Below are 12,993 nucleotides of genomic sequence, written 5' to 3'. Positions count from 1 at the left end.
ATGCTCTTCCTTGTTTCAAGGGCACATACGTGGAAGTTTATGATCTCATTAAACTTTTTTCAAAGAACATTGACCCTACTAACTCCCATTTTCAGACTTGTCGGCGTAATGCCTTAATCTTTAGAGTTCTTGCGCGTCATGTCATTCGTGGAGATTCCCGTGCCGCCCTGTTGGCTCTGCTTGGTGTAGTAGACCAAATTAACAAAGGAAGGAATCTTGTTCCTATTATGCTGGCAGAAACCTTTTCTGGACTAGACCGGATTGACCATCAAAAGGTTCAAAATAGTTTCTATGGGTGTGCCAAATTATTATACGTATGGCTTTGTGAAAAACTCACTATCCTTCAGCCAAAAAGCCGCGATAAGTACACCCTGAAAAATTCCCCATCCTGGCAACCAATGGCCAACCAACCGTAATCCATTGATGAGTGGTGTAATTGGTTACATCACGTGGAGAAGGATCAATTTCGCTGGGTGAGTCATTCATGCTTACACGTTATCACTAGCACCTACCCGCATCCGTTTGTGTATCTTATGGGTTTGGAAAAAGTCAACCTTTTATGCTCCCACTCGTTTGCTTTACTAGATCACAGGAAATCCATGTCCTCCCGGATTTGTAACCCCTCCTCCTTGCGAAAAGCTTACTCCCAATCTCATAAAGTCTATTGTAGCTGCTTGGGGAAACAAGGTTACCGATAAGAGATTTGCCCTATCATCTAAAGTCCAACGAAAGGAGTTACCAGAAGAGCCTGCGGGAAAGAGAGCTCGGCTCATGGAGCATTGAGGACCTTTTTCATACAATTGTCATACGATTGTCATTTTAATTTCAAATTTCATTATGCTCACTGGGTTTCATTTACTTGTAATTAAAAGTGACATGTTTTATCAATCGTAACTGTTGTTTGACTTGTGATCAATGAAAATGTGTTATTTCTATTTCTCTCGTCTTGAAGTTGTGTGAAGTATTCCATCTCAATTATCAAATGTGCAATCTAACTTATTAACTTCCATTCAGGAGTCTTAACTCGCCGCAATCGCTCCCAAGAAAGTCAATTCAAAATCGGCCTGGTCCCGTCAGTCTTCAGATTCCAGGCTGAGTAGATATTCTTCTTCCCCAGAATCCTTTACTTCTCCTGCGCCGCTTCTCCTTGGTCTCCCAGAAATACTTTCACCAATTCAACTTGCATCTGAATCAATGGAAGAGACCAGAAACAACAGTCCTGATACGAATGAGATGATGAAGGCTATTCTTCTTCAGCTAAGTGCCATGAAGGATGATATAGCCCTCTTGAAAAATGACCGTCTTTCTACCTCTAAAGAGCCTGCCCATCGGCAGCCTCCAGTTTTACCTTCCGTCCCTCTTGTTTCTCCCAAGCCAGCTGTATTGCCTGAATTCGAGGACTTTGACGAGGACCAGTACGCGAAAGAGAACTGTCTTCCTAACCTGGGAAATCCTGATAAAGCAAAAGAATTGGCTGACCAAATTGAGAAACTGACCCGAGATATGGAAACCATGAGGTGTCAAGGTCCCCAGAAGTTGGATATGTCTGAATTCATGATAGCTCCAGGGGTCGTACTTCCGCCCAAGTTCAAAATGCCAGACTTTGACAAATACGATGGAATGGGATGCCCTCATAGCCATCTCAAGTCTGTCATTCCTCTGTTGCAGCAGCATGGTTTGTCCCCAGAACAGATTGCTCTGGTGTTCCCTAGAACCTTGACTGGGACAGCCAAGAAGTGGTTTCTGCATCTGAAGCCAGAAGAAATCAGGACCCTTGAAGGTGTAGCTAACAAGTTTGTCCAACAATTCTCCATGGAAGAGGGGATTGACGTGACAAAGAGGGACCTAAAATCGCTAAAGCAAGGACCCAATGAAACCTTTACTTCCTTCATTCAGCGATGGAGGAGAAAGGCAGCGCAAATGACCAACAAGTTACCGAATGAAGATCTTAGCAAGATTGCTGTCAGGAATCTTTCTCCTTTTTACTTTCCTCATATGTCAATCCAGTACTTCAATGACTTTGATCACCTGATCAAGACCGGGACGAGAATCGAAGACATATTGGCTAAGGGCGGCCTGAGAACTAGGACCTCCACCTCAGATGTTAGAGAGGGAAAAAGGCCTATGGCGCCTCCGAAGGAAGTTAACAATGTGAATACTGCTCGTCCAGTTAGGAGAGAAGGTCCCGAAGGAGGTCGTCCGGAGAGGAATGAGCCCAGACAATTCACTCATTTACCCTATTCCCTGTCTGTAGCTCTCAAAAAGCTGTTGAGGGACAAGAAGATCACTCTGCTAGAACCCCGGGAAGCCCCAAATCCTCTCCCGAAATATTGGAGAAAAGATCAGTACTGCGAATATCACCAGAGTGTTGGGCATTTGACTGACAGATGCATGGCACTAAAGCATAAGATCCAGAATAAGATTGAGGCAAAAGAAATCGCGGTGGAAGCTCTTCCTAATGTCACCAGGAATCCATTGCCAACGCATGCTATGCCTCCTCCAAATGTCTATGCCATTCTTACTGAAGAAGTTGTCCTGGATCACTCTCGTATATGTGCCGTTATCTCTGATGAGCCGTATATCTTGAGATGGGAATCCGGTGATGAGGAAGTTGAATGCGAAAAGCCTTATGTCTTGTCCTCTACGCAAGAAGTTGGGGAATCCTCTGAATGCCCTTATGTCCTCATATTCGAGGGGGAGGAAGAGAAAGGCGAAGTCCCATATGTCCTTAAGCTTGAGGATGAGGACTTGCTGCTGTTGAACGATCCTTGTGATGAGGTTCGCCATGTTACCCGTGGTGAACGTGTCTTTAAGCCTCCTGAGTTCAGAGCAGAGAATCCCACTGAGATTGCCAGAGCTGTTGAAAACCAGAATCAGAGGTTGAGTCCGGACGAAGATGAAGATATTCTGTTAAAGCAGCTTAGGAAGACTCAGGCTAATGTTTCATCTGGGGTCTGCTAATGTCATCTCCTAAGCACCGTCAAGTCATACTTCGTGAATTGAATACAGCACAGGTGTCCGTTGATATAACCCCTAATGAGCTGGTTGGACTCGTATCTATGGCCAGAGCAGCTATGACTGTATCTTTTTCTGATGAAGATCTGACTCCAGAAGGTAAGAATCATACAAAATCTCTCAGAATTACCGTCGTGTGCAATAAGAAGAAAGTACCGGAGGTTTTGGTTGACAACGGGTCAACTCTGAATGTGTGTCCTTTGAGCACCGCTACTGCCTTGGGGTTTGGGCCGCTACTGCCTTGGGGTTTGGGCCAAATGACTATATTCCGTCAGAACAGGGGATACTGGCTTACGATGGGACCAGAAGAGACGTCATCGGAACTCTGGTCACCGAAATTGAGATTGGAGGTGAAATGTTGGACGTAGAATTCCAAGTTCTAGATATCAAGACCTCCTTCTTTCTCCTTCTCGGCCGACCTTGGCTTCACAAAGTCGGAGTGGTTCCTTTCACTGTCCATCAGAAGCTCAAGTTCATCAAGAATAACAGAATTATCATAGTTAGAGGGGATCCAGAACCAAAGGTTGGACAGATTTCCTAAGAGCAGATCGGTTCAAGTACCATAGATGTCAGTCTGACTGGGTTTTCGCTTGAAGTTTCGACCATTACTATGGAAGAAGCTATGAGTGAAGAAATTCTGTTTATGTCTAGTGGAAATGCGCAGGTAGCACGAATAATGCGCAAATATGGGTATATTCCTGGAACTGGTCTAGGGAGAAATCTGCAAGGTTTAACTGAGTGGCCGGAGCTGAAGGTCACGAACAATCTGTTTGGATTAGGATATGAACCTACCCGAAAGGAGATCAGGGAAAGGAAGCAGTACATGCTGAAGTGGGCAGAGCTGCGTCGTCGGGGCCTAGAGCTGCCTATGGGACCGTTCAGTCTGTTGATGAATGGTAGGTACAGGAAAGAAGGAGTTGATCGCCCATTCTATGGTTTCCCCGAGCCGTGGTTTGATGAGTCTAGGAAAGAGCTGCCAGGCTTTGAAATTTTCTTCACTAATGAATTGCCAGATGAGTACTTCTATGGGCAGATTACAGCAGTTGAAAAGCAAGAATCCGATTGGGCTGAGAACTTAGAGCCGCAGCTTCTAGACTCCCTCTTCGAGGTTGAGGCACCGATCATTGCCATGATCGGAGAAGATGCGCACATCCTGAACCCTAAGGGTCGAATTACCCTAGCTGAGGTACCCCTTGATAACTGGACCTCTCAGGCCATTCCTTATTTAGTTCTTCAGTATGGTCATGGTCCTCCAAAAGAGTCTAAAGTTTCTAAGTATGTGTCTGTTTCCGAGTCGAATATAAAGTCTGTTATTTCTAACAATTCTTTGGATGCAGGTACCTTAGGAAGCTTAGACATTCCTGGTGTAGACGGCGAGTCCTCCGGTATAGATGCTGTCTGTGAAGAAGAGTCCGTTATAGAATATACCACAAAGTCTATACATAGTCCAGTTGAGTCAGGTGTCAACATTTCAGTTGACGATACAAACATTTCTTTTGAGCATACTGTAGAGCCTGCTATGGGCCAATTGATCAGCGATGTAATTCTTGATTCTATGAATGAAATAAAGGACTCGTTTCAATATCTTCCTGTCTCTATTTCTGCTTCTCAAATTGATAAAACTAAAAACAATGATCAAAACTCCCCCTCTTATGAGGATGCCGACAAAACTCCCCCTGAGATCAAACACATGATTACTCAGGAGGAGCAGCGTCGAGCTAAACCACTTGAAGAAGAAATTGAAACCGTCAACATAGGTGATGAAACCTTAATCCGGGAAATACGGATTGGCAAAACGTTATCCTCGGAGGAGCGTGAAGAATTAATCACTTTGCTCAAGGATTACAAAGAAGTTTTTGCTTGGTCCTATGATGACATGCCGGGATTAAGCGAAGACATCGTCCAGCATCGTCTTCCCCTAATCTCAGGTGCCATGCCCAAAAAGCAAAAACTTCGAAAATTAAAACCAGAATGGGAATTGAAAGTCCATGATGAAGTCAAAAAGCTATTAGATGTGGGCTTCATTCAAGTGGTGGAATATCCAAAATGGCTGGCTAACATAGTACCGGTGCCCAAGAAGGACGGAAAAGTCAGAATATGCGTGGATTTCAGAGATTTGAACAAGGCGAGTCCCAAGGATGACTTTCCTTACCGAACATTGATCTCCTGGTGGATAATACAGCTGGTCATGCTTTGTTATCCTTTATGGATGGGTTTTCCGGATATAATCAGATCAAGATGGCCCCTGAGGACATGATAAAAACTGCGTTCACCACTCCATGGGGAACGTATTGCTACAGAGTGATGTCGTTTGGGCTGAAGAATGCCGGGGCAACCTATCAGAGGGCGGCTACCACCTTATTGCATGACATGATTCACAAGGAGGTCGAAGTTTATGTCGATGACATGATTATTAAATGTAAGACCCAACCAGAGCATGCGGTGGTCCTGAGAAAGTTTTTTGAAAGGATCCAGAAGTATAAGCTTCGCTTGAACCCGAGCAAGTGTGTATTCGGGGTTACTTCAGGGAAGTTGTTGGGGTTTATGGTTAGCGAAAGAGGGATTGAGGTAGATCCTCAAAAGATCAAAGCAATCCAAGAGATGGAGCCGCTGAGGACTGAAAAGCAGATCTGTGGTTTCTTGGGAAAGGTTCAGTACCTAAGAAGGTTCATAAATCAGTTGACAATGACGTGTGAACCCATCTTCAAGCTGCTAAAGAAAAATTCTCCAAAGAAGTGGAATGATGAGTGTCAAGAAGCATTTGAGAAAGTCAAGCAATGTTTAACTTTGCCTCCTGTCTTGTCACCAGTTATTCCGGACCAGCCACTGTTGCTGTACCTATCTGTCACTGACACAGCTATGGGTTGCATGTTAGCCCAACAAGACCCTGAGTCGAAGAAAGAAAAGCCTATCTACTACATCAGCAAGAAGATGCTAGAGTACGAAATGAAATATTTTGTTTTGGAAAAGACTTGTTTGGCACTGGTTTGGGCAACTCAGAGGCTTAGGCATTACCTGTTATCGAACAAGGTTCTCTTACTCTCATGGATGGATCCGTTGAAGTACTTGTTAGAGAAGCCCGCCCTCACCGGGAGAACATCCAGATGGTTGCTGCTATTGTCTGAATTCGACATCACCTATGTGACCCAGAAATCAGTAAAAGGGCGTGTGATAGCTGAGCAGTTGGCTAAAGCGCCTGTAGATGAGAATGCAGTTCTGACGGCAGATTTTCCTAATGAAGAGATCATGGCTGTAGAAGATGAGGTCGAAAGCAACAGATGGTTGACGTATTTTGATGGTGCTGTGAACAACCGAGGTCAAGGGGTTGGGGCAGTGTTGATATCTCCGAAGAAAGAGTACATCCCCGTATCCATCAAATTGCAGTTCGAGTGTACCAACAATGAGGCTGAGTATGAGGCTTGCATTGCTGGTCTCGAAGCAGCCTTGGCTTTGCATATTCAAGAAATAGATGTTTTCGGGGATTCAATCTTGATCATTTGTCAGATCAATGGTCAATGGAAAACAAAAGAGGGTAGATTGATCCCGTATCACACATATCTGGATTCTCTGGTCAAGAGATTCAAGAATGTTACATTCACTCATCTGTCGAGGACAAGAAATCATTTCACGGACGCTTTGGCTACACTAGCCTCAATGTTAGATATCTCTGCATCAATGGAAGTTCAGCCTCTAGCAGTGCGGTTACAATGGGCTCCAGCACATGTGAACGCTATAGAGATAGCAGTCCGATGTCCAGATGGAAAGCCCTCGTACACTGATATAAAGAATCTCATTTTAGGCCAAGGGCACCCCCCTGAAGCGTCAGGAAAGGAGCGGAGGTCTCTCCAGAAGTTGGCGGCTAACTTCATTGTCTGCGGCAATGAGCTCTTCAGGAGGTCATTTGATGGAATCCAGCTTCTTTGTGTAGATGAAGATCGAGTAGCTAATCTCATAGAGCAGACGCATGAAGGAGTCTGTGGGCCTCACATGAACGGGAAGATGCTGTCGAGAAAGATCCTGAGACTTGGGTACTACTGGCCAACCATGGAAGCTGACTGCTTTGCATTCGTGAAGAAGTGTCATAAATGTCAGGTTTATGCCAACCTCATTCATGTGCCTCCTTCTGAGTTACATTCTCTGACTTCGTCGTGGCCGTTTTCAGCCTGGGGAATCAATATTTTTTGAAAGGTGTTTCCGAAATCTTCAAGTGGGCATGAGTACATCCTGGTAGCCATCGATTACTTTACTAAGTGGATCGAAGCCGCATCCTTCGCATCGCTGACTTCAGCCTTGGTTGCCAAATTCATTCGGACAAATATCATCTACAGATATGGGGTACCGCATGAGCTGATCTCAGACAATGGATCACACTTCAAGAAAGAAGTGGTGCACCTGTGTGAGGAGTTCAAGATCAAGCTGATTTGCCAGAATCAGAGTGGGCAAGGCCTCGGTATCAGGAGTTATAGATGGTGTGGTACCCTGATCCCGCGAGAGGGGTGTGGGGCGCGAGCCGCCGCTCTCTCTCTCTTGGTCTCTCGTATCCACGCGATTGGCGTGTGCATTTTATTATTGATTTGAATTAATCTTTCCTGTGAACTTGGGATCACTAAGGCAATCCGAATTCCACACGAAAGAGACTGACAGAGTCGCCACCTAGATGTGGGATCTAGGACCCATAATTAACCAGAAATCTAGACTCGCTACCTGGTTACGAGAATGGAAGGTATGGGGAGTTATCCACCACATGCACCATTCTTGCCCGATAATCGGTCTTCGATTCCAAAAGCTAACTCTTTTAAATTTATTTTAAATGGCTCATTCAACTCTATGTTAATGTGCGAACTAAGTGACATGCATCCTATGATCTAATTTCAATGTGAATCCTAAATGTGTATCTTGATTTATTAATTTGTCTGGATTCAATCTAAGTGAAAGTTCTCCTAAAATTCTAATTTCATGGAAAGTCCTAAGTGATTTGATTAAGCATTTACAAGAAAATTAATATACAAAACACCACAATTTGTTTGTGGTGCCGACTCGCGGGTGGTATGCCATCAGACATCCAAGCTGCCTACGTACCCAAGCCTTACTGGGATCAGAGTCGACGTAGTTCGGTGCATTTAAGCTAAGCTACATATGCCTAACTCAACCAGGACACCGATCTAGACGGGATTGACTGTTTCAACAGTTTTAAGAGAAGTTATTTAATTCAAGTTGAGGATTTTATTATCTTAGGATTTCATCGAAGATGCTATATGATCCTATCTAAATGCAAGTTGTCCCTTAGACTAATGCAGGTTAGCCTACATCCTAGTTTACTAGGCTTGTCCTAGGGAAAAACTGGATGACTAGTGTAACTTGACCTATGGCACGGTTGCTATACATAGCAAGCGTCCGTGATGAGGCTGGACTCCTAACTCTAGGACTCCCTAAAACTTAGGACACAACACGACACGACACCATTGTTCCTAAATTGGGCTCTAAGGGTTCTTACGACGGAAACCATAATCCAATGGTTCCGAGAGACACGAGATGAATCGAGATGATGAATAGTGTGAGGGAATGGGAAAGATAGAGAAAGGTGCGACTGAACTTGGGAGTGCCAAATTGCCTACGTACCCCATGATGGGGATCAAGCCACACGTAGTTCCACTGGCGAGGTTACTTGGATTTTGGAAAACAGAATTGGTATTTGGATCAGGAATCGGGTTTGTATTTGAGCATTGGACTTGAGATTCAGAAACATTGATTTATCAATGGGATTTTGGAATTGGGAATTTGCATCAAAGAATTGAGCATATAGGAATCATCAAGGGTTTGAATTTTGGGAATTCAAAATGGGCGGGCTTATGAGATTCGGCCAAATGGATTCAGACATGCGACTCAGATTGTGTTGGGATATGACTTGGTTAGGCAAAAGGGAGGAAGTTCTATTAGGTGTAAACGGGCATTAGTAGAATAGGGGAATGACTCGGTTGTGACATGGAAGGCCGCCACTTGGTCGAATGCGACTCGGTTGCATTGGGATGGGTTGATTAAGGAATTGGATTGAGTCAACTAAGGGGAGAGTCCAATCGGTTAAAGAGGTTGAGCATACTCGACTAGAGAGTTGGGTCAACTCGACTAGGGAGGTTGGCTAGAGTTGACTCAGTTGAGCTGGGTTGGGATCCCACTTGGTTGGATTGTATTGGGGCGATTTGACTTAAGCTGCAGGTGGCCTGGCTGGGTTAGATTTAATGTAACCAGATTTATGGATAAATGGTGTGCCTCAGTGAGTGGACAAAGGTATGGCTTGGGTTGATGTGACTCGGTTATAGGGTTTAAGGCTTATGGGTCTAAGTTAGGAGCAAACCCGAGACTAGCCATGGTCTAACTAGGAGGAAGCAGGGTACAAACCAGGGTGCGGACCAGGGTGCACCAGGGTGCGAACCAGCAGGGAACCAGGGTGCGAACCAGCAGGGGAACCAGGGTGCAACCAGCAGGGAACCTGGGTGCAACCAGCAGCGAACCTGGGTGCGAACCAGCAGGGAACCAGGGTGCGAACCAGCAGTGCAACCAGGAGGGAACCTGGGTGCAACCAGCAGCGAACCTGGGTGCAACCAGGGTCTAACCAGAGTGCGAACCAGCAGGGAACCAGGGTGCGAACCAATATCGAACCAGGGTGCGAACCAGTAGGGAACCAGGGTGCAACCAGCAGGGAACCAGGGTGCAACCAGTAGGGAACCAGGGTGCAACCAGCAGGGGAACCAGGGTGCGAATCAGTAGGGAACCAGGGTGCAACCAGCATCGAACCTGGGTGCAACCAGCAGCGAACCTGGGTGCAACCAGGGTCTAACCAGAGGCTAACCAGGGGGAAAACGGACCCTACATGCTTCATAACATGGTTTTTCTTTTAAAGTAAAAGATATGCATGAAAACAGACCCTACATAGAATTGAAATAAATGCCTACCTCTTTGGAAACCCACTTTGTGTTTGATTTTTCTTTGATGTTAATTCCTTGAAGATGATTCCTTGCTTGATAATGACTGCTTTTGATATATATCACCCAACGTATAAAATCACCCGATCCGGCAAGGATGGCCGAACCCTTGAAGAGATGAGGGAGAGGGATGAATTTTCTAAGAGAGGGGTTCTTTTTTCTTCTCTTGGATGGTGGGATGAGAGGGTATTTATAGGAGAATGGGATAGGAGGTTAGGTGAGGTTAGGTGAGGTTAGGTAAGGTTAGGTGAGGTTAGGTGGTTAGGTGAGGTTAGGTGAGGTTAGGTGAGGTTTGGATGGTTAGGATGAGAGGAGAGGTTAGGTGAGGTTAGGTGAGGTTTGGATGGTTAGGATGAGATGAGAGGTTAGGTGGTTTTGGATGGTTAGACCCAGGTCAAGATCTGCCATTGATCTAACGATTTACGGAAATCGGGTCTCGGAATGGAATCAGGGTTCGGGCTATGAAGTGACCCTATCTTATTTTGTCCCGATTGATGATCCGTAAAGTCAGATCAAGATATTAATGACCTAAAACATATATTAGGTTATTGTTGGTTAAAGTAAAGCAAAATGTGGGTGTCTACAGATGCCCCTCTTTGGTAGAGACGACGTAGTCATCGAATACCAAAGTCAAAATGACAGAACCATTTTGCGTAGCTTTAATCGACAAAGAACCCCCTAAACACAATGCAACCTAATATAATGCAAGACCTTAGATGAAATCCTAGAATTGGGATGCAATAAAACAAACCCGCTGCGGTGCCGCTGGCAACGAGAGAAATGGGATACCATTTTCAAATGGATTTTCGGAGGGAAAGGAATATCGCTTTTGAACAGCTTCAGAGGAAATGAGACGTCATTTTCAAATGGTCTCAGAGAGAATAATGGATGACTTTTGAAAGATTCTTAATGAAAACGCAGCATCATTTTTGAATGGGCTTGGGCAAGATGAAATACCGTATTTATACGGATTCGAAGGAAATGAGACATCATAGTTGTATGATGTTCAAAGGGTATAAGAGACCATAGTTGTATGGACTCGAAGAGAATGAAATACCGTATTTGTACGGATTCCAAGGAAATGAGACATCATAGTTGTATGATGTTCAAAGGGGATAAGAGATCAAAGTTGTATGGACTCGAAGAGAATGAAATACCGTATTTGTACGGATTCCAAGGAAATGAGACATCATAGTTGTATGATGTTCAAAGAGGATAAGAGACCATAGTTGTATGGACTTGAAGAGAATGAAATACCGTATTTGTACGGATTCCAAGGAAATGAGACATCATAGTTGTATGATGTTCAAAGGGGATAAGAGACCATAGTTGTATGGACTCGAAGAGAATGAAATACCGTATTTGTACGGATTCCAAGGAAATGAGACATCATAGTTGTATGATGTTCAAAGGGTATAAGAGACCATAGTTGTATGGACTCGAAGAGAATGAAATACCGTATTTGTACGGATTCCAAGGAAATGAGACATCATAGTTGTATGATGTTCAAAGGGGATAAGAGACCATAGTTGTATGGACTCGAAGAGAATGAAATACCGTATTTGTACGGATTCCAAGGAAATGAGACATCATAGTTGTATGATGTTCAAAGGGGATAAGAGACCATAGTTGTATGGACTCGAAGAGAATGAAATACCGTATTTGTACGGATTCCAAGGAAATGAGACATCATAGTTGTATGATGTTCAAAGGGTATAAGAGACCATAGTTGTATGGACTAGGAGAGAATGAAATACCGTATTTGTACGGATTCCAAGGGAATGAGACATCATAGTTGTATGATGTTCAAAGGGGATAAGAGACCATAGTTGTATGGACTCGAAGAGAATGAAATACCGTATTTGTACGGATTCCAAGGAAATGAGACATCATAGTTGTATGATGTTCAAAGGGTATAAGAGACCATAGTTGTATGGACTCGAAGAGAATGAAATACCGTATTTGTACGGATTCCAAGGAAATGAGACATCATAGTTGTATGATGTTCAAAGGGGATAAGAGACCATAGTTGTATGGACTCGAAGAGAATGAAATACCGTATTTGTACGGATTCCAAGGAAATGAGACATCATAGTTGTATGATGTTCAAAGAGGATAAGAGACCATAGTTGTATGGACTCAAAGAAAAGAGAGACCGTTCTCAAACGGGCTTGAAGAATTTAGAGATTTTTCATGAGCTTGAATTTGATGTAAGATTAGATTTTTTTTGTTTTTTGAAATCCTTGCATGCGGATTAACTTAGCTCTGGAACGATTGCAGGGGGTTAGATACACCAGGCATCTTTTACCGAGACAGCTGTAACATTTGACTAACTGGACAATGATCGACTCTTTCTAAAGAGAAAACTTAGATAAAAGGCACTACTCAAAGGACTGAGGAGCTCTGAATGAGTGAACTTAGAATAACAAAGATTGACTGACTACACTGACAGACACAGTGATGCTTCTGACTTAGTTAATATTTTGTTTGGTAAGTCTATCCTTCCGAGGAATAGTTTTTCAATTGGTAAACACTGGACCTTTTCCTTAAAACAGTAATGCCTCAAGGATTTAATTACGACCCCTAAGATTGCTTAGCTTCAATGCCCCCAGTTTTGAGGATGTTACTTGAATTTGTTTGAACTTCAGTTAATCTTCAGTCTTGATATCGGATGTGGCCTTCTTATAATGATTCTCTTACCGTGACCAAGTCACCTTTTTGGGGTTTTTAACTTGGCGGACCGTGCTAGCCTTAACTTTTGCCTGAATCGCCTTTCTAGGTTTTCGATTCAGCAGGTTGTCCCCTTAGCTTTTGCCTAAGCCGTCCTTTCGGGTTTTCAACTTAGCAGGGGAATGATCTTAAATTTTGCCTAAACCGCCTTTTCAGGTTTTCAGTCTAGCAGATCTTCAAACTCCGTTCTTTTTCTTATTCATCATTTTTTTTTCTTATCGTGTCTCGAGACCTAGATCATTAGTTCTGAACATCGGGAGGACTTCAT

General features: G+C 43.9%; 1 protein-coding gene across 1 annotated transcript in view; it reads right to left on the bottom strand.

Annotated features, from left to right (window-relative positions):
• The window catches only part of LOC143891119 (uncharacterized), a 222,512-nt gene extending 211,435 nt beyond the window's left edge, over positions 1 to 11,077 (bottom strand). The window contains exon 1 of the mRNA XM_077395760.1: positions 9,966 to 11,077. The gene's annotated coding sequence lies outside the window, so the exon portion shown is untranslated. The remainder of the gene's footprint in view (positions 1 to 9,965) is intronic.
• Between the last annotated feature and the right edge of the window lie 1,916 nt (positions 11,078 to 12,993).

The sequence above is a fragment of the Tasmannia lanceolata genome, unplaced genomic scaffold (assembly GCF_043159265.1).
Source record: "Tasmannia lanceolata isolate RefF3 unplaced genomic scaffold, GAP_Taslan_0.1 ptg000013l, whole genome shotgun sequence".
Classification (NCBI taxonomy): Eukaryota; Viridiplantae; Streptophyta; class Magnoliopsida; order Canellales; family Winteraceae; genus Tasmannia; species Tasmannia lanceolata.
The sequence above is the reverse complement of the archived record's forward strand: the minus strand, read 5'-3'. Positions and strand labels throughout refer to the sequence as shown.